This window comes from Protopterus annectens, chromosome 5.part0 (assembly GCF_019279795.1).
Source record: "Protopterus annectens isolate FY-2018-M chromosome 5.part0, PAN1.0, whole genome shotgun sequence".
Classification (NCBI taxonomy): domain Eukaryota; kingdom Metazoa; phylum Chordata; order Ceratodontiformes; family Protopteridae; genus Protopterus; species Protopterus annectens.
The window spans coordinates 22,508,897-22,529,765 of NC_056735.1; positions in this window are offsets into that span (position 1 = coordinate 22,508,897).

The following is a 20,869-nucleotide window of genomic DNA, read 5'->3' on the forward strand; positions in this document are numbered from 1 at the left end:
CACTTAAGTGAAATCGTTGCTCACCACTGAAGAGGACAGATGAAGCAGAGTACATTAGGGTTGTAAGAAAAAAAACAAAGTTAAGTAAAGTCATCTTGGCTCAGTCTTGGATCAGAAGGAAAGTAGAGGGTAAAATACTGGAATACTAAACTATTTATATTGCCAATCAATGTTATTTATTCCTTATAATAATTTTAATTAACTTTATTCAAGTCATCAAAGGCATGATGCATGTTTACTTTCCCTTCATTCCTTAGCCACCGATGTCAGACATTCACAACACTTTCCATTTAACAATATGTTTAACAAATATTTCTATCCTATTTAGTTTTTCTCATTGTATCTTCGATCAAACCATTAGTTCTGCTACACTGGTCTTTATTTTAGTGTTGAGGAGTATGACTCATCTGCTCTTCTAAGTAATGAAGTGCCACTTTTTCAAACTGTGTCTTCAGCTGAGCAAAACCACAGTCAAAGCAGACTGCTGCTGCATTTACCATTGCTGCCTTTTAGGACTTGTTTTTTGGGTTTATTTTGTTTATGTATTTAGTTATTTACTTACATAGTTTACTTATTTATTTAATTTTATTTATTTTCTAACTTATTTACTTATTTGTTTTATTTAGGTTTGTTAGCCACTGTTGAAGTCATACCTCTCAAATTCTTAATGCAAGATATCTGGACAATGCCAAACAAAATGGGGGAACAAAGAACCTAAAATAAGGATATATTTTAAATATTGCTCTTATAAACTTAGAAAGTTGCTAGAGTAACAGGGTTTGCTTTAATATGCATTTTCTGTAGGATTGGAAGTGTGAACCTCAAATGTATGTCATTATGTAGTGACTTCAGTCCTTAGATCATCCCAGTGATTTGCCAGAAAACCACAAATTTTATGAGGAACAGAGCAAAAATATGAGTAAAAATCTAGATATTCGGCAAAAATCTAAACAGTTGAAGCCAAATGCACCCATTTCTCGCACAAGTCAGAAATTACAGGAGGGAGCTCTGTCATAGCTTCAATGAATTAAGTTGCAAATGAGGTATTGAAGACATTTCGAGCAGCTGTGTTTTCTAGATGATGACACTGTGTCAGTTTTACTGTATGAGTATGTGCAAATTGGTAACTATTTGAGATGTCAGGGCCTACTTCAATGAGTCCTGAAATACATAGACTGAATTGTTGAAAAATGGATTTACATATATCAAATCAGAGATGACTATTTCTTGAAGTATAGCCTTGTATCTGAAGTATGGTGATCTTGGAGTGGGTATATTTAAATTTGGGGTTGTAGGGGGCTTGCACACCATATAAGGAGGTGCAAGGGGGGCTTTCCCTCTTGCAAAAAACAAATGTGATGAGCACTGTTCAAAATTTACTTGTGTCCATTTGTAATCTTTTTTTGTCGGTGTTTTGGCACTTGGCATTTTGAGTGCTGACATTGCAGTAGGAAGCTGTGCAAATGCGGTATAACTGGAGGCATGAATCAAGCTGTAGAACTGCCACATGATATGTTCATGTTTTTCAGCAATCCTTAAGTTGTTAGTGCAGAAATGAAATAATAGCTAATGGCATAGTGTGAGGATCAAACCCACAGTGAAAGATGGAAGAGAAGGTACCACAGCAGTATTTAAATAGCAGTGAAAGTCATAAGTGGCTTGTATAAATGGAGTAGATTTGTGCAGAACACAGGTTTTGGAGACTTGGGCTATTGCAACAGTAAAGGGAAGGTAACTTTAAGCTATAGCTGTGTGTTTATAGCATGGACAAGCACCTTTCTTCTTCAAGAAACACAAGGGATTTAATCAAAAATTGTTTTATGTGAGAAAGTTAGAAATACCCTTAAGTAGCAATTCCTTAGCTTTGGTCCAAGGACAGAAGTTGCATATCATGGAGGTTAAGGATGTTGCGGCCCTGTATACTACAGAAACACTACTGGCCTGGGACTGTCATGTATATGGAATGTCTTTACAGCCAATCCGTCACTAAGAGTGAGAGTGGTGTTGCTATATAAAGGTTTGTGGATAATATAAGGGGTAGTAAGAGGAGGTCAGTGTCCTCATTTACAGACAGCCACAGTAGGAGGAGGTCAGTGTCCTCATTTACAGACAGCCACAGTAGGAGGAGGTCAGTGTCCTCATTTATAGCCACAGTAGGAGGAGGTCAGTGTCCTCATTTACAGACAGCCACAGTAGGAGGAGGTCAGTGTCCTCATTTACAGACAGCCACAGTAGGAGGAGGTCAGTATTCTAGGTCAGTGTCCTCATTTACAGACAGCCATAGTAGGAGGAGGTCAGTGTCCTCATTTACAGACAGCCACAGTAGGAGGAGGTCAGTGTCCTCATTTACAGACAGCCACAGTCGGAGGAGGTCAGTGTCCTCATTTACAGACAGCCACAGTCAGAGGAGGTCAGTGTCCTCATTTACAGACAGCCGCAGTAGGAGGAGGTCAGTGTCCTGATTTACAGATAGCCACAACAGTAGGAGGGCAGTGTCCTCAGTTACAGACAGACACAGTAGGAGGAGGGCATTGTCCTCATTTACAGACAGCCACAGTAGGAGGAGGGCAGTGTCCTTTCAGACAGCCACAGCAGGAGGAGGTCATTATCCTCATTTACAGACAGCCACAGTAGGAGGAGGTCAGTGTCATCATTTACAGACAGCCACAGTAGGAGGAGGTCAGTGTCCTCATTTACAGACAGCCACAGTAGGAGGAGGTCAGTGTCCTCATTTACAGACAGCCACAGTAGGAGGAGGTCAGTGTCCTCATTTACAGACAGCCACAGTAGGAGGAGGTCAGTGTCCTCATTTACAGACAGCTCATTTACAGACAGTCACAGTAGGAGGAGGTCAGTGTCCTCATTTACAAACAGCCACAGTAGGAGGAGGGCAGTGTCCTCATTTACAGACAGCCACAGTAGGAGGAAGGCAGTGTCCTCATTTACAGACAGCCACAGTAGGAGGAGGGTAGTGTCCTCATTCACAGACAGCCACAATAGGAGGGCAGTGTCCTTATTTACAGACAGCCACAGTAGAGATTTGTGAGGCGTAAATTCAAAGGTGAATATTTAATATAGCACACAGTGATTAAAACTGAAGACTCATTTAAGGACGTGGATATATGGATAGATTCAGCTATGAGTTTTTCTAATCATATCAATCAATTGGTTAATGATAGCTATAGAACTATAGGTTGTATAAAAATATTTATAAAGTCTAAGAAATGAAAAATGATGAGGTCTATGCTAGTTATATTAGACCCAAACTTGACTATGGAATAACAATATGGAAACCCTATAAGAAAACAAGCATGAATAAACTGGAAACAGTGCAACCGAAATATACCAAGGGTATCCATGGATGTAAAAATTTAAGTTATTATTAAAAACTACAATATCTGAACTTGTACAGTGTCTCTTACAGATATCTAAGAGGAGATCTTATTCAGGTATTAAAACACAAAAGACCCAAACCAGGGCATGAAGGTAAAATTTGAAAGTTGACGAAAACAGTTCCAAGGACCAGGCAACACAACCAGACGTATATGAAGAAATTTATTCACAGTCCCAATCACTGACTAAGCACTTTCACCAACAAATGGCTTCTTCAGAGTCAGTGTTGAAAATTCATTACAACCTTTTATAGCCACATGTAAACAATTCTACAATTAATTAACAATGAGTTAATTGATAAATTTCCCTCCAAAAGTAACATTCCAAAACACAGAATAAAAAAGACAGAATGAATAAGACAGAATAAAAAACTTTTTCAAAACACATAAATTATTGTAAATAATTATAAATTGTAAAATATTCGTTGTGTTTCAATTAGAATTGTAAATATTCTTTGATGTGTATAATTACTATATAAAACCAGCCTTATATAAAACCAGCCCTATATTTTAAAATAGGTTTAATGGAGATGTAGTCATTAATCCCAGGCTGCCTCATGGCATTTAATCTCAACTGCCAGAGGACCTCCAAACATGCCACCCTATTTGTAAGATCTCCACCCTGTTCACCAAGGACTCTATCAATAATAAAAAATAAAAACAATTTTTGTGACAATTTGAAGAATATCCTTGAAAGGGATGCTAAAAACAGAGTATCCAGGATGTCTAAATGTGGATGTTGCAGGAGCTGTAGGTTTATAGCGGAAGGCTCCTATGTGGTTGTGAAAGGTTACCATCAAACACTATCATGCCCGGGTAAATGTAATTGTAACACAAGGAATCTTATTTATCTCGCTTCCTGTATGACTTGTGAAGCGTTTTACGTGGGTATGACCACACGTAGACTTCGTGACAGGATCTCTGAACATGTTAGATCCATTAAGAACAAGGATGAACACAGTGCTTTATACCTTCACAGCAGCAGATGTGTTGGGTTTAACAAGTTTTTATTTTTTATTATTGATAGAGTCCTTGGTGAACAGGGTGGAGATCTTACAAATAGGGTGGCATGTTTGGAGGTCCTCTGGCAGTTGAGATTAAATGCCATGAGGCAGCCTGGGATTATTGACTACATCTACATTAAACCTATTTTAAAATATAGGGCTGGTTTTATATAAGGCTGGTTTTATATAGTAATTATACACATCAAAGAATATTTACAATTCTAATTGAAACACAACGAATATTTTACAATTTATAATTATTTACAATAATTTATGTGTTTTGAAAAAGTTTTTTATTCTGTCTTATTCATTCTGTCTTTTTTATTCTGTGTTTTGGAATGTTACTTTTGGAGGGAAATTTATCAATTAACTCATTGTTAATTAATTGTAGAATTGTTTACATGTGGCTATAAAAGGTTGTAATGAATTTTCAACACTGACTCTGAAGAAGCCATTTGTTGGTGAAAGCGCTTAGTCAGTGATTGGGACTGTGAATAAATTTCTTCATATACGTCTGGTTGTGTTGCCTGGTCCTTGGAACTGTTTTCGTCAACTTTCGAATTTTACCTTCGTGCCCTGGTTTGGGTCTTTTGTGTCTTAGTGACTGTGAACGATTCTGTTTTGGTGGTATTGGGCAACTCTACCTGGTCGTTATGGAGGAGATTCTTAAGGAACTTTCCATGGTGGTAAATAAGCTCCTTAGTGTTTATCAGAAAGATTGTGGTACAAGAGGTGCCTCTGTGGTGTCTAGTCCTACTGACACCCAGATGGAGCTTTTCACTTTACACTCACCGATAACTAATAACTCCACCAGCACTATTGCGCCTGGGCAGAAAACAGGAGGTCATGGCACCTTTGCTAACGTTGTATCTAACTCCAAGGAAAAAGGAGGTGGTAACCGAGAAGGGACGAGTAGAGCGTCATCTGAGGCACAGGATCCGCCCACTGATTCAGTACGTGAGCGAGGAGGTCACGGTTTACTTTCATGGTTCAATGAACCGAATTTTGTAGACTTTGGAGGCTTGCCATCTGCACACCGTATGAGGTCGCCAACTCTCAGAGAGCAGATTCTCAGGTATGAGAAGCTCTGTACTAAGTACAAGGCTTTGCAGCTTGACAATATTTTTTTAGCACAATCAAGGGAGCGTAAACATGTACCGAAGGGGCTTCAGCTTTGGAAGCTCCCTATGGGGGTGGAAGATGGTTCAAAAGCGTTTTCTGACTTAATAGCCCTGTTTGATAAAACGGGCTTAGATATGTTAAGTATTATCATTAGCAACAATTGTGACAAACTTGGTTCCCTTCGGGAAGAAATTAATGATTTATATAAAAGTATTATGGCTGACCTTTTATTTTACCAGCATGAAAGCAATTTCCAAAAGGTTATAAAGAATTTAGAGTTGTTTGTGGCTAAAAACTCGGCGCTCAAGCACAAAAAGCTTGTCAGGGATATGTATGACTATGAACATAATTGTGCTTATCCACCGGGTAAGCCCAGGTTTAAGCACGACGAATTTCAAGGCCGCGAGCAGGGTCAGCATTTTCGTGGTTACAATAATGTGCATGTACATGATGAACATTCTAACTTAGATAAGGGGGCTCGGGCTGAAGATTTATCTAAAGGAGATAACTTTGATTACAATTTTGAAAGTAGTCTTGACGGGGGTGATTTTTTGGACCCACCCCCAAATCTTCGGAGATCGGAGAGACTCATGAACAGAGCGCAAGCTCCCCAGAGAGGGGGCAAGCAGTATTGGGGTTAGAAATTCACACACCATCCCAGCGTTTGGTTATTGATGGTAATGGGCCCCTTGAGCTTGGACATGACACTACAAACTTTGACAAATTTGTTTCTTGTGATGAGTTGTGTATGTACACTGGGGGGGTTGATGTTAACATTTCAACACAGGAAGTTTTTGATGAAAATTGTATGTTTAAGTTGAATGATAGTCCTTGTTGTTCTGTTTTGAATTGTAATTCAGCCTTAAATGTTTACGACAATATTTGCAGTACTGACAAGAAGAGTATGTCTTCCATTGATGTCCAGAATGTTGGAGGTTTCTTTATTGAATTTAAGGACAATAATGTGATGACAACAGAAAGTGACTTTAACTGTGTTGCATGTGAGTTAAACACTATTAATGGGGACGATGATTCGAACATTAACAATTTTTATTTTGATGAGTTCCCCCTAGTGGTTAATGTTAGACCTATTTCCCCAACTATAAAGGTTTCCTCAGTTTATGCCTTAAGAGGTGAACCAGTTATTGTGGATGATTGCAATATGCACTCATGCGAGTTAGTTGGGGTTAACGAAACGATCGATTCTACAGGTTGTAGAGTCGAAGGTTTAGGTTTGGAAGAGGGGATGAATTGTCAAATTTTACAAAAATGTGGATTTTTTATATACAACTACACTGAAACCACTATAAGTGACACTCATTTTGAACTTTTTGCTAAAGGCATTAATTTTGTTCCTAATTTTAAACTGGATATTGCCAATGTGCTAGTTAACTTGAAGTTGTTTGTGAGGAAGTTAAATTTGGATATATTTTTTCAAACCAACAAACACCTACAAACTAGAATTGACAAAACAGGGAGTACAACACTCACAAGGAAAAGCACCTTTATTCCCCCTTCTTGTCACGCGATTAGTGCATTGGAAAATTTGGTGGAATATGAGGTTAGGAAGATTTGTGCTAGTAAAAACAGGGAACCTGATAATCTTACTATCTAGGAAAGATTGGCACTTAAGGAATTAAGATCTTCTAAAAGTATTAGGTGTATGAAACCCGACAAGGGTGGGGGGATGGTACTAATGAATAAAATAGACTACTTGACATCTATGTCGACCATCCTTGAGGATAGTAACATTTACAAAAGGGTTTCTATGAATGAAATTAACCTTGCGTATAAGAAAATTGATTTATTTTTGTTTGATGCACTATTTCAAGGAACTATTTCTGAGGTTGAATATAATTACCTTTTTGTTAAGAACCCTATGTTACCATGTATTTTTGGTATACCAAAAGTACATAAAGGTATTGTCAATCTTCAATTTAGACCGATAGTGGCGGCTAGGGGCTCAAAAACTGAACCCCTTGCCTCGTTTGTTGATTCCACCTGTAAACCAGCATTGATTGTGGCTGACCACGTCATTAGAGACTCATGGCACTGCTTAGAGAGACTTAGAGAGGTGAAATCAGACAGCAGGTCATTTAGTTTTCTTACGATTGACGTGGTCAACTTATTTTCTGTCATCCCACATGATCAAGGGCTGGATATGTTTTATGACAGTCTGAGTATGAGTCACAATGTGGATAAAAGCAAATTGAATTTTCTTAGGGATTTGATGGAAATAGTTCTATTGAACAATTTCATCAGATTTAAAGGTGAATTGTTCCAACAGGAATCTGGGGTGGCAATGGGGGCAAGGTGTGCCCCAGTGTTTGCCAATCTTGTCTTACTAGCATGGGAAAGAAACTTTGTTTTTGAATCAAGGTTTTATGAGAATGTACTTTTGTACAACAGGTTCTTGGATGATTTACTTATCTTATGGACAGGAGATGAGGCTGGTGCAATTGAATTTGTAGAATATCTAAATGCCACCACTAACTTTTTGAGATTTACGTACACTTGGAAGAAAGACAGTATCAACTATTTGGATATTAAAATCTACAAAGACAAAAATGGATTGGCTAGTACTTTGTATAGGAAGGAAAGTTATTCCAATTCATTACTACATTTCAAGAGTTGCCACCCATACCATCAAAGGAAAGGTGTAGCCAAGGGCCAGATGGTGCGCATCTCTAGATTAGTTAGTGATGACGTTATGTTTAAGCAAGAGATTTTTAAGTTGATAGGTATGCTTATTGACAGGGGTTACCCGATTCCACTGTTAGTAAGTTTGAAGAAAGAGATCTCCAAGAAAAGAAATACAGTATATTCACCTATTCTTTGGATTGGACACGAAATGGGTGAATGCGACAAAGTGGTGACTAAGCAGGATGTGCCTGTGGGACCTTGTTTTATTTTGAAATTCAATGAAAAAGCAACAGAGATTGCCTTGGTTTTATGTAGGGCTTGGGACTATTGTCTAAGTGTTGGTTTAAAGGAGATTCTGGGATCTAGGCCTAGGATAACATACAGTAGGGGTGACAATTTGAAGAATATCCTTGAAAGGGATGCTAAAAACAGAGTATCCAGGATGTCTAAATGTGGATGTTGCAGGAGCTGTAGGTTTATAGCGGAAGGCTCCTATGTGGTTGTGAAAGGTTACCATCAAACACTATCATGCCCGGGTAAATGTAATTGTAACACAAGGAATCTTATTTATCTCGCTTCCTGTATGACTTGTGAAGCGTTTTACGTGGGTATGACCACACGTAGACTTCGTGACAGGATCTCTGAACATGTTAGATCCATTAAGAACAAGGATGAACACAGTGCTTTATACCTTCACAGCAGCAGATGTGTTGGGTTTAACAAGTTTTTATTTTTTATTATTGATAGAGTCCTTGGTGAACAGGGTGGAGATCTTACAAATTGGGTGGCATGTTTGGAGGTCCTCTGGCAGTTGAGATTAAATGCCATGAGGCAGCCTGGGATTAATGACTACATCTCCATTAAACCTATTTTAAAATATAGGGCTGGTTTTATATAAGGCTGGTTTTATATAGTAATTATACACATCAAAGAATATTTACAATTCTAATTGAAACACAACGAATATTTTACAATTTATAATTATTTACAATAATTTATGTGTTTTGAAAAAGTTTTTTATTCTGTCTTATTCATTCTGTCTTTTTTATTCTGTGTTTTGGAATGTTACTTTTGGAGGGAAATTTATCAATTAACTCATTGTTAATTAATTGTAGAATTGTTTACATGTGGCTATAAAAGGTTGTAATGAATTTTCAACACTGACTCTGAAGAAGCCATTTGTTGGTGAAAGCGCTTAGTCAGTGATTGGGACTGTGAATAAATTTCTTCATATACGTCTGGTTGTGTTGCCTGGTCCTTGGAACTGTTTTCGTCAACTTTCGAATTTTATCTTATTCAGGTATACAGGGCATTTAGAGACAACTACCTCTGGGAATGTTTGGGGTTAATAAAAATTACTAGAGAATCATCAGACAACATATGTAGGAGAGTCTATAGGAATGAGAAGTGTACTAATTGGTTCTCTGACAGAAGAGCTGATGCATGGAACAGACTACCAAATTACATTAAAGGAAGTAAGTACTAGATGGTAAGTTGTCTATCTCGCCTTCATTCTTGCTGGTTGGGTTTGGAGCCGATCCTTGGCTCCGACTCGGCCATCTTCAAAAGCTCGAGAGCTGCTTACTGGCTCGAGGCCCCCCTATATCGCATAATGCCTGGTGCTAGATACCCAGATCTCGTTTGCCGCTTCTGCTGCGAGGTTGCTTTTGCTGGCTCTGGTCATATTTTTCGATTTTATTGTTAGCATATATAAAAAATGTTATATTGTAGTTGGTGTTTAGAATAGTTATAGTAGTTGTAGTTATCTGTTTGTCATTTTGTCTCCTTCCCTTGAAAACTCATTTTCTTGTTAGAAAGTCCCCCCCCCCCCGTTTCTTTTCTTAAAGGCAGCCGTTTTTAGTTAGAGGCTAATCCTTGTTCTCAATTTTTATGTAGTAGTTTTTTTTTATTAGAAATTGTTGTAGATTAGTAGGTCTGTTTACCTTTTCTTGGATAATAGAGTGTGTGTGCTGTTAGGGTGTGGTAACTTGTGTTGAGTGTGTGTGTTTTACTAGTTACCTACTTCCCTTCTGTTACTTTTTCTCTGTAATTGATATTTCCTTTTACAGGAATGTCTAAAGATACAAAAGTATCTGGATTCAAGAAGTGTGACTCATGCTGTCAGAAGATGTCACTGACAGATGGTCACACTTCTTGTGTCTACTGTTTGGGCGCGCTACACCTGCAGGACTCTTGTTCGGTGTGTCACGCCTTTAGTCCAAGAGTCCTGCAGGAGCTTAGAAATAAGCTAATCCTTAGGGGTTTGCTCAAACCTGAAGGGTCACCGGCTAAGTCCCAACCAGTGAAACCCTCTAAGCCAACGAAGCCGCCGGCTCCCAGTTCGGAAACGTTGTCGGGTGTGGCATCTGCTTCAACTTCGGTTCCAGCTGGAACCGAAGTACCTATCTCCCAGTCGGCCCCAACTCTGGTGTCGGAACCGTCAGGGAGCTGAAAACGCTCTAGATCTCCATCCCTAGAGTCAATGCACTCGGATCCGGGGTCGCCTCTGTTACAGTCTGAGCGAAGTCACCGATCCCACTCTTCTCGGTCTTCTAGACTGTCTGACCATGATTTGGAGAGAGTGGTCAGTAGGCTTCTAAAAATCGCAGGCCCTGGCTAAAATGTTATCCAGCCCCCCTCATCAGGGTTCGGCTCCGCCTGTCTCTGCAGTAGTTCCTTCTTCGACTCATTCCTTGAGTTCGGAGCCGGTGCTTGCTGGGGCTCGGATCATGGAACCATTGGTGTCGATACCTACACTTTCGGGTCCGTCGTCTGCTCTGATCACCACCATGGTACCGTCCTTGGAGGGATCTGGTCTCCGGGACTCCCTCATCGGCTCTGAGGGGGCGAGTGGCATCGGACCCTTGTCCAACCCCGTTCTCCCTCTCGGAGCTTCGGCGCAGGTGAGTTCGGCTCCTGCTTCGGAGCTGTCTCTCTCAGTGCCGGGAAGGATTCCGGTCTCTTCGGAGCCGGAGCCTTCTCCACTATCGGGAAGGGGCATCTTTGAGGTCAAGAGGAGTGTGCTGGCCTCTGAGTCAGCCTCACGATCAGCCTCATCGGCTCCTCCCCCCATGGTGCCTGCGATTGCCTCTGCCCCTCCTCCAGACCCCAAGCATGGGGAACAAGCGCTCTGGGGCACCCCATTGGGTGTATCTTCCTCTTCCGAGGCCTCCCCTGATCATTCAGAGGACCCCCCTCGAAAGAAGAAATACAAGAGGAAGCATGTTGACTCCCCTGAGTCTGTCACTTCAGATACCGACTTTGAGGATTCAGAAGGGTCCCTGAGATCCCCCTCTGAGGACGTCTCTTTCTCAGACATCCTTGAGATACTTAGGCAGAGAGGGAACTGGACTACTCTTAACCCTTCCGACGATCAGTCGGTATTCCTGGACGCGTTTGGTTCCCGACCCTGCACCTCCTGGGTGTCTCCGCCTTTCGATCCACTGATGTCTGTGGTGGCTCAGAAGATGTGGTCAGCCCCAGACACAGTGGAACCAACCCCCTGAAGACCCACAAAATTTATTACTGCACCACAGGACAAGCAATTTCTGACTAAGGGTGTTCCCGTTGATGCCATGGTGGTAGCAGTGGCCACAAAAAAGGAGTTGGCTGAAACTTCTTCGTCTGTCCATCCCCCTAATAAGGAATCTAGGATGATGGACAGATATGGGAAGCGGATGTTTTCCTCAACGACCTTCTCCATGAGGTCGCTGAACTATGTGTGCCACTTTACCCGTCTTCAAAGGATCTCCTTAAAGAGCTAGGAGATACCCTTCAAGATCCATCAGCTGCGATGGCCCAGGCTAAGGTTGCCTCCCAGCTGGCGACTCTTAATTCTGTAGTAAACTCCTCCATGCGGCTCATCTCTTATGCAGCCGATGGTGCGAGTAGGGCCGCAAGCACAGGCGTGGCCTTGAGGAGGCATGCTTGGATGCGGTTATGTAACTTTGCGGAACCCTTCAGGGCATCTTTCACCAACACCCCCTTTGATGGTTCTGCTCTTTTTGAACCACAGGTGAAGGATACCCTTACCAGGTGTGAGCAGGAAGGCAAGACTCTCTCTGCTGTGCGAGTCCGTTTTTCCACTCCTTCAAGACCGTATCCCAAGGGTCAGAAGAGTGGGAAGATGTGGTTCTGGAAACCCCAGGGAGCCATGCCTGACACACATGGAGATTTCCCCTCCAGGGGTAGAGGAGGGAACAACAGTTGACACCGCCCTCGGGGCAGAGGGGTCCGCAAAATCAGTGCCAAAGAGAATCTTTCTCTGACAAGCCCTTCCAGCATCCCTGAGGTGCTGCCCAGCTGTCCACCTTCGGAGGCAGTCGGGGGAAGATTATCGCTGTACCCAAAAGCCTGGCAAAGTATAACACAAAACAAATGGGTACTGTCTATCATATCCGAAGGCTACAAAATCCCTTTCGTTCGCACTCCCTACATTCCCAACAAATCCCTTCCAGAAGTTCCACCCAATCTAAGGGATCAAGCAGTTCAAGAAATATCAAAACTGCTAAGAAAAAGAGCCATCCAGCCAGTCCCAGCAGACCAGCAAGGATCCGGAATTTACTCAAGGTTCTTTTTGGTACCAAAAAAAGACAGGGGACTGGAGACCCATTCTGGATCTCAGCAGACTAAACAGGTCTGTTCAAAGAACGAAGTTCCGGATGGTCACGCTACAGTCCATTTTACCCTTTCTGGGTCAGGACAATTGGATGTGCTGCATAGATCTTCAGGATGCGTACTACCATATCAAAATGGACAGACGCTCCAGAAGATTCCTCCACTTCCGACTGGGAGCCAGCCATTATCAGTTCAGAGCTCTGCCCTTTGGTCTCACCACAGCCCCCAGGGTGTTCACCAAATGTTTTGCAGTAGTTACCACTCACCTGAGACGGCAAGGATTCCAGGTGTTTCCATATCTAGACGACTGGCTCCTTACTGCTACCACCAGACATCACCTGCTGTGAGCCAGAGACTACACCATCCAAACTTGCTCCAAACTAGGTATCACAATAAATTTCGAAAAGTCTGCATTGTCGCCTTGTCAATCCATTACCTTTATAGGTGCAAACTTAAGTACAAAGGACATGTCAGCGAGACTGCCATTAGACATGCAAAAATCAACTTGCTTGGTGGATGGTTTCCCCATCAGTACCCCATTGCAGACCATTCGCTCTTCCTCCTCCAGTGGCTTGGGTGACCACGGATGCCTCCCTGATTGGGTGGGGGGTGGGGCATTTTCAGGGCAGAACAGTCCAAGGCACCTGGCAGCCTCACGAGTACCATCTGCATATCAGTGTCTTGGAGATGAGGGCCGTGCCTTTGGCATTGCAAGCTCTTCACAACTCTCTTCCCACCGGGACCATTGCAGTTCAAACAGACAATACGTCGGTAGTGTGGTACATCAACAAGCAGGGCAGAACCAAGTCCTACCCCCTATGTCGAGAAGCACTCAGACTCTGGCAGTGGGCGATCTCTTCCCAACGGTTTCTGATAGCAGCGCACATCCGTGGGAAGTTCACTGTTATAGTGGACAGGCTGAGCAGAGCAATTCTCATGCCTCACGAGTGGTCTCTCAATCAGACAGTGGCGGACCAAATTTTCTGCAGATGGGGTCAGCTTGCTGCGAACTTTTTGCCACCCCCTTCAACAGCAAGTACAACAATTTCTTCTCTCTCCTCCCTCTTCCTTGACACTCCCCCAGAGACGCTCTAGTTCACGATTGGCCTCAGGGACTTCTTTATGCATTCCCTCCGTTTTCCCTGATTCCCAAACTAATACAGAAAGCTACCATCTTGGGATGCAAGTTGATCCTCATTGCCCCTTACTGGCCTTGACAAATTTGGTTCCCATTCCTGCATCATCTTCTGGAGCAGCCCTGGACCCAATTCCAGAACTCCTGATCCATCAATCGGGCGGGCTGCACCAATCCCTTCAATCTCTCCAGCTCACTGCTTGGTTGCTCCACTTCCAACCTTAGCCAGGCTTCCGAACATCTCCCACTCGGTGCGTGAAATCATCTTATCATCGCATAAGTCTACCACTAGAAAGACTTATGGTAGTAAATGGAAACGTTTCTCTTTCTGGGCAGAGGCTAGAAATATAGATCCCTTTTCAGCCCCTGTGCACCATATTTTGGATTTTTTAGTGGAACTTTTTCATGCTGGATCTTCTTCTGCCACGATTAGAGTTCAACTAGCTGCAATTTCAAACTTTCATACAGGTCTATCAGATACTAGTATTATGTCCCATAAGCTTTGTAAAGCCTTTCTCAAAGGGACTACTTTAATCAGGCCCCCACTGAGAGATCCCCCGCATCCTTGGGTTCTAAATTTGATTTTAGCTTCCCTGATATTGTCCCCCTTTGAACCTGCAGTTTCTTGTTCTTTGAAGTTTCTTTCTTGGAAGACTCTTCTTCTGGTTGCAATTACTTCAGCCAGAAGAGTTTCTGAACTTCAAGGTCATTGTGTTCACCCTCCTTATCGAGTTTTCCACAAGGACAGAGTTTCTCTCAGGACTAATCCTTCCTTCCTTCCAAAGGTTTCTTCTGAGAATAATTTGAATCAGTCTATTGATCTCCCCGTGTTTTTTCCAAATTATTCCAACAAGGCAGAGTACAAGTTGCATCAATTGGATGTTCATAGACAGCTAGTTTTTACTTGCATAGAACTAAGCAAATCAGAAAATCAGACCAGCTGTTCCTGTCCTATGCTGAGGGTAAACCATGTCTACCAGTGTCAAAAGTAACTTTATCTAGGTGGTTGACATCTATTATTACATTGATATATCAGCTAAGGAACAAAGAGCTTCCTGCTAAACCAAAAGATCACTCCACTAGAGCTCTAGCTACTTCAGTGGCTTTTCAAGCAAGATTGCCAATGGAAACTATTTGTGTGGCAGCTACATGGGCCAATCCTCATACCTTCATTTCACATTATAAGCTGGACGTGGCCCCCAGGAGCAGAGCTGATTTTGGTTCCACTGTTCTGAAGAGTCTGTTCCGATGAGCCACCCAGGATTGAGGTGCTAGGGACGCTGTCCCAACCAGCAAGAATGAAGGCGAGATAGACAACATTAAGAAGTTATGTACCTACCATAACGTTCCATGTTAGTTGTCTTCTTTTTGCCTTCTTTCTTGCGTCCCACCCTCCATCCCCCTATCCTAGTAGACTGAGAAGAGTTCCTTATGTTTTTCCTTCACTGGCTGAGTCTTCTCTGGCTATTCCTTTCTGACTAGTAGTCTATCCAGTAGGATTTATGCATTCTAGGATAGGATTCCTGTATGTTTATGTCTGCAGTTAGACTTACCAAACGAGATCTGGGTATCTAGCGCCAGGCATCATGGGATATAGAGGGGCTTCAAGCCAGTAAGCAGCTCTCAAGCTTTTGAAGATGGCCGAGTCGGAGCCGAGGATTGGCTCCGAACCCAACCAGCAAGAAAGAAGGCGAGAAGAAGACAACTAACATGGAACGTTATGGTAGGTACATAACTTCTTATTTAGATATTTTTAAGAACAGCCTGGACACTTATTATGGGAACAAGTGATCTGATATTGTTAATCCTCGTTCATTCCTTACATATGGGTATCGGTTCCGACCTCGGAACCGAGCCAGCCATTTTCCAAGCTCACGTCAGCTTAAAACTCTCGAGCTAAACTCTTGCCCATAATCCCCCCTCTCCCTATTACCTCAGATTTCATTTGTCGCGTTGCCATTCGGTCGTGTCAAGCTGCTTCTCTTGAACTAAGTACAGTTGTTGTTGTTTATTAACCATTTATATTATTTTTCTGTCAGAAAAGTTTCTATTTCATTGTTGCTTACCCTATCACATTTAGCGATCACACTTTCTTCAAGTTTTTCTTCTCTTTTCTCTACCTTTTTACCATGAGGTATTTTCCCCTTACCATCATTGGTAATCCTTCCCTTTTTCTCATACTTTCGGGTATTCTTTTGTACCATTGCTGGTACCCTTTTCTACTTTCTATTTTAGCTATTATGGCAGATAAGAAAAGTAGTCCGGGCTTTAAACAGTGTTCTGATTGTGGACACAAACTTCCTACTTCTGATGCACACTCTTTGTGCTTTTATTGTTTGGGGGCGTCCCACTTGTCTGTTGACCCGACATGTACTGTTTGTGAGAACTTTTCAAATAGAACCTTGTTGGAAAGGAAAAAATAAGCTGTTACTGAAGGGACTTCTTAAATCTCTGTTTTCAGAGGCTATTTCTGGGTCGGAGGCCTCAATCCCTTCTACAGCCCATAAGAAAATCATGGATGTTCCTACCAAGGCTAACTCTTTGCCTTCGTCCCCAGTTGGGGCCTCCCACCAACCAATACCTAAAAAGGCTAAAGTTTCAGCTCTGGAGCTCACTCAGTCAGCCCCAGTGCTTTTGGTGCCAAGACCTTCGTCACTGAGGCCTTCGGCTCCATTAGTGATCTCGGCTCCGTTTTCTCCTGCAGCCTTCACTGTATCGGCACCGAGGGGCTCCTCAGTTCAGACTGTTACCACTGTATCGGCACCGACCGTTCAGTTGGCGCAGACCTTGACCACGTTGGCTCTGAGATCTTCCTCGGAACTGACACCTTTATTGTTGACTGCAGTTTTGTCGGTTCCATCTTCGGTACCGACAACCACTTTGGCACCGATCCCTGTGTTGGTGCAGACTATGAACTCGGCACAGATGACTTCTTCGGTGCAGACACCTGTAGTACAGTCTCTCTTGGCACCGTTGTTCTTGGTGCAGACTAGTGTGATGGGCACCAAGTTTGCTTCTTCTGTGGACAGGCCTGTTTCTCCCTCAGTCTCCGGGAGGTCCACTAGAAGCCTTTCCGAACATGATGTGTTGCATCTTGTGGATCAGGTACTCTTGGCCAGAGGTATCCCATCCCCCAGGACCTGTCCTTCCTTGGAAGGTGATCACCCATCTCCAAAGATCCCTTCTTATTCTCCTCCTTCATTGCCTTTGAAGTCCATGGATATAGCACAGTCTTCCCATTCTGCGGTTCTCTTTATGGATCTTACTAAGGAACCACAGTTACCTTAATGGCAGGAAAGTTTTGCTACGACCAGGATGTCAGTTGGGACATGCATAGTTTGCTGCTCCACAGCCATCTAGGGACTCCAGGTCGGCAGGCTGAGCCACTTAGGGGAGGGGTGACCCCTGTCCTAGACATTCACTCCTCTGCAGGTGGGCCAGCCTTCCAACTGATGGAGAAGGCTTTCACTGCTGCTGGTGATACTGGACTGACTATCCCTCCGCCCTCCTCTGGTACACTGGTTTCACAAGTTGCACCGAGCAGACACCGGGTGCAAGGGCCTCAGGACATATTCCCAAAGGAAACCCCTTTTCCGCTGTCTTCCCCTGCTTCTCCTGCTGAGGAGGTCCACTGGAAAAGTTTGTGTAAGAGGAAGCACATGGACTCCTCAGAGGAGTTGCTCACTGAAGACACATATTTTGATGAGGGGGAAGGATCCCCTCGGTCACCCTCTGAGGTATCCTTTGGTGATATCCTTGAAATCCTGAAACAGAGAGGTGACTGGCAGTCTTCTAATCTGACCTCTGAGGAATCTGTGTTCCTGCAGGCCTTTCGCGCCCGGCCCCCTACCTCCTGGGTTACTCCACCTGCTGATGAACTTGTCCGGCTTATTGTGCAGCGTGCTTGGAAGGCTCCTGACACCATCAAAGCTATTCCCCAGAGGCCAGATAAGATTTTGTCCCCTCCTGCTACAGATCCCCATTGGTCAAAAGGTCTTCCTGTGGATGCTTTGGTGGTGGCGGCCGCAACAAAAAAGGATCTGGCAGAAGAAGAAAGCCAGACTGTCCATCCGCCTTACAAAGAGTCTTGAGCTCTGGACAGGATAGGGAAGCACACCTTTGCATCAGTGACCTTTACTATCAGGTGCCTGAATTATATGGCACACTTTACCAGGCTTCAAAGGGATCTGATTTCTGAGCTCTCTGAAACCTTGGCTGGTGCCGTGTCTGATGAGGTCTGTGACAAAGTGGCCTCTCAGCTGGCCACCATTGAGTCAATATCTAACTCCTCTATGTGACTAATATCTCATGCATCAGAAGGAGCAGCTAGAGCAGCGGGTTCAGCTGCAGTCTTGAGATGATACGCCTAGATGCGCTTTTGCAATTTCGCAGAACCCTTCAAGGCTTCCTTTCTTAATGCTCCCATTGAGGCCTCCTCGTTGTTTAGACCCAAAGTTAAAAGCACACTAGCCAGATGTGAACAGGAAGGTAAGACCCTTTCTGCTGTAGGTATCCGTTATTTTTCCCCTCAACGTGCTTTCTTCCGAAACCAAAAGAGTGAGGAGATATGGTTCAAAAAATCTCAGGGTCCTTTCCGTGACACACATGCCGAGTTCTCCCCTAGCGGTAGAGGGGGAAACTCACAGGGAAGACGCTCCTTCGAGGCAGAGGGGTCTGCGTAACCAGGGTTCCAGGGATTCTTTCCCTGGCCAATTCCACCAGTGCTCCTGAAGAGCGGCCCAACTCCTTTCCTCCGGAGGTGGTTGGGGGAATGTTTCTCCTTGTACCCTTCTGCCTGGCTAACCATCACCACCAATTCTTGGGTACAAAGGATTATGACCAGAGGTTATCATATCCCCTTTGATCTTTGTCCTGTCCCTTCAAAAAACCTTCCCGACGTTCCACCCAGTCAAAGGGAAGAAGCAGCATTAGAGATAGAAAAGTTGCTAAGAAAGAGAGTCATCCATATAGTCCCTCCAGACCAGATAGGATCCAGATTCTACTTAAGACTATTTTTGGTGCCAAAGAAAACTGGGGACTAGAGACCAATTTTGGATCTCAGTATATTGAACAAGTTTGTGAGAGTACAAAAATTCTGGATGGTCACAATACAGTCTATCCTCCCACTTTTGGAAAAAGATGATTGGATGTGCTCTATAGATCTTCAAGATGCGTACTACCACATAAAAGTGGACAGGCCATCAAGAAGATTTCTGAGCTTCCATGCGGGAGCCAGTCACTACCAGTTCAGAGTACTGCCCTTCGGACTCTCTACAGCCCCCAGAGTGATCACAAAGTGCATGGCAGTTGTCACAGCTCACTTGCGACTTCAAGGATTCCAGGTATTTCCATACCTAGACAACTGACTAATTTCTGCCCCCACCAGACATCTATTGGAAGACACCCTGGCATACTCTCTCCTCGCTGCACAAAGGCTAGGCATATCCATAAACTGGCAAAAATCCAATCTCACCCCATTTCAGTTGACAGAATTCATAGGAGTTATCTTGGACACAAAGAACTGCAGAGCTGCCATTCCAGAGCACAGAATTTTAAGGATAAAGCAACAACTGATTCTAATCCTTTCAAGGGAGAAATCCACGGCTCATTCAGTTCTACAGCTGTTGGGTTCCATGGCAGCCTCCATCACCATTGTCCCCCTGGCCAGGTTTCACATGAGGCTTCTACAGTGGCTACTGCCCACTCAGTGGTATCCCTTTCAGCATCCTCTTTCAGCCATGATTCAAGTAACTCGCAGGTGCAAACAGGATTTAAATTGGTGGATGACACATAATCTGTCACAATGGTCTCGCCCTTTTCCCCCCCAGCAACCCAAGGCCACAGTGACCACGGACACCTCCCTGATGGGGTGGGGTGGGGGGCTATGTCAGGGATAGACAGTCCAAGGCACTTGATCCGAACTGGAGGCCCATCTGCATGTAAATGTTCTAGAGCTGAGGGCAATGCTTTTGGCGTTGCAAGCATTCCATCCCCTGCTGCCGTCTGGGACAATTGCGATTCAATCAGACAACATGGTGGTGGTCTGGTACATCAACAAGCAAGGTGAACCAAATCTTGCCCCCTTTGTCAAGAGGCCATGAGGATATGGCAATGGGTGATGGCTACCAACTGTTTTCTTCTAGCAATGCACATTCCCGGGAGTTCCAGAGTGATAGCAGACAGACTCAGCAGGTGCATTCTTCAACCTCAGGAGTGGTCCCTGAATCCCTTGAAGGTGGCAGAGATTTTCCACCACTGGGGCTGTCCTTGCTGCGACCTCTTTGCATCCCCGACCAACTGCAAATGCAGCAACTACTTCGACCTGATTCCCCCTCCAGGACAGTTACCCAGGGACGCTGTAGTCCACGATTGGCCCTCAGATGGTCTTTACGCATTCCCACCCTTTCCCCTCATTCCCCAGTTTCTGAAGAAAGCCCATCAGTTGAAGAGCAAGGTGATCCTCATAGCACCATATTGGCCTCGACAGATTTGGTTCCCCTTCCTTTGGCCTCACCTACTAGATCGACCATGGATTCTCCATCCAACCCCGGAGTTGATCTCACATCCACAGAACCTGATTCATCCCAACTTGAACAGCCCGAAGCTCACAGCTTGGCTGCTCCAATTCCCTTGATTGCCAGGCAGAATGATCTTTCTTTACCAGTACGGGACATTCTCATTGCATCTCATAAGTCTTCCACTAGAATTACTTATCTTAGCAAGTGGAAAAGATTTAACTGTTGGATGAAAGATAAACAAGTAGATCCCTTCTCAGAACCAGTGTTGATACTAGACTATCTGGCCGACCTTTTCCAATCGGGTCTATCGACCTCTACCATTAGAGTTCATTTGGCTGCAATTTCTAATTTTCTTGAGGGTGTCCAAGATTCCTCTCTTATGTCCCACAAATTGTGCAAGACCTTCATGAAAGGTGTGAATCATCTGAAGCCACCTTT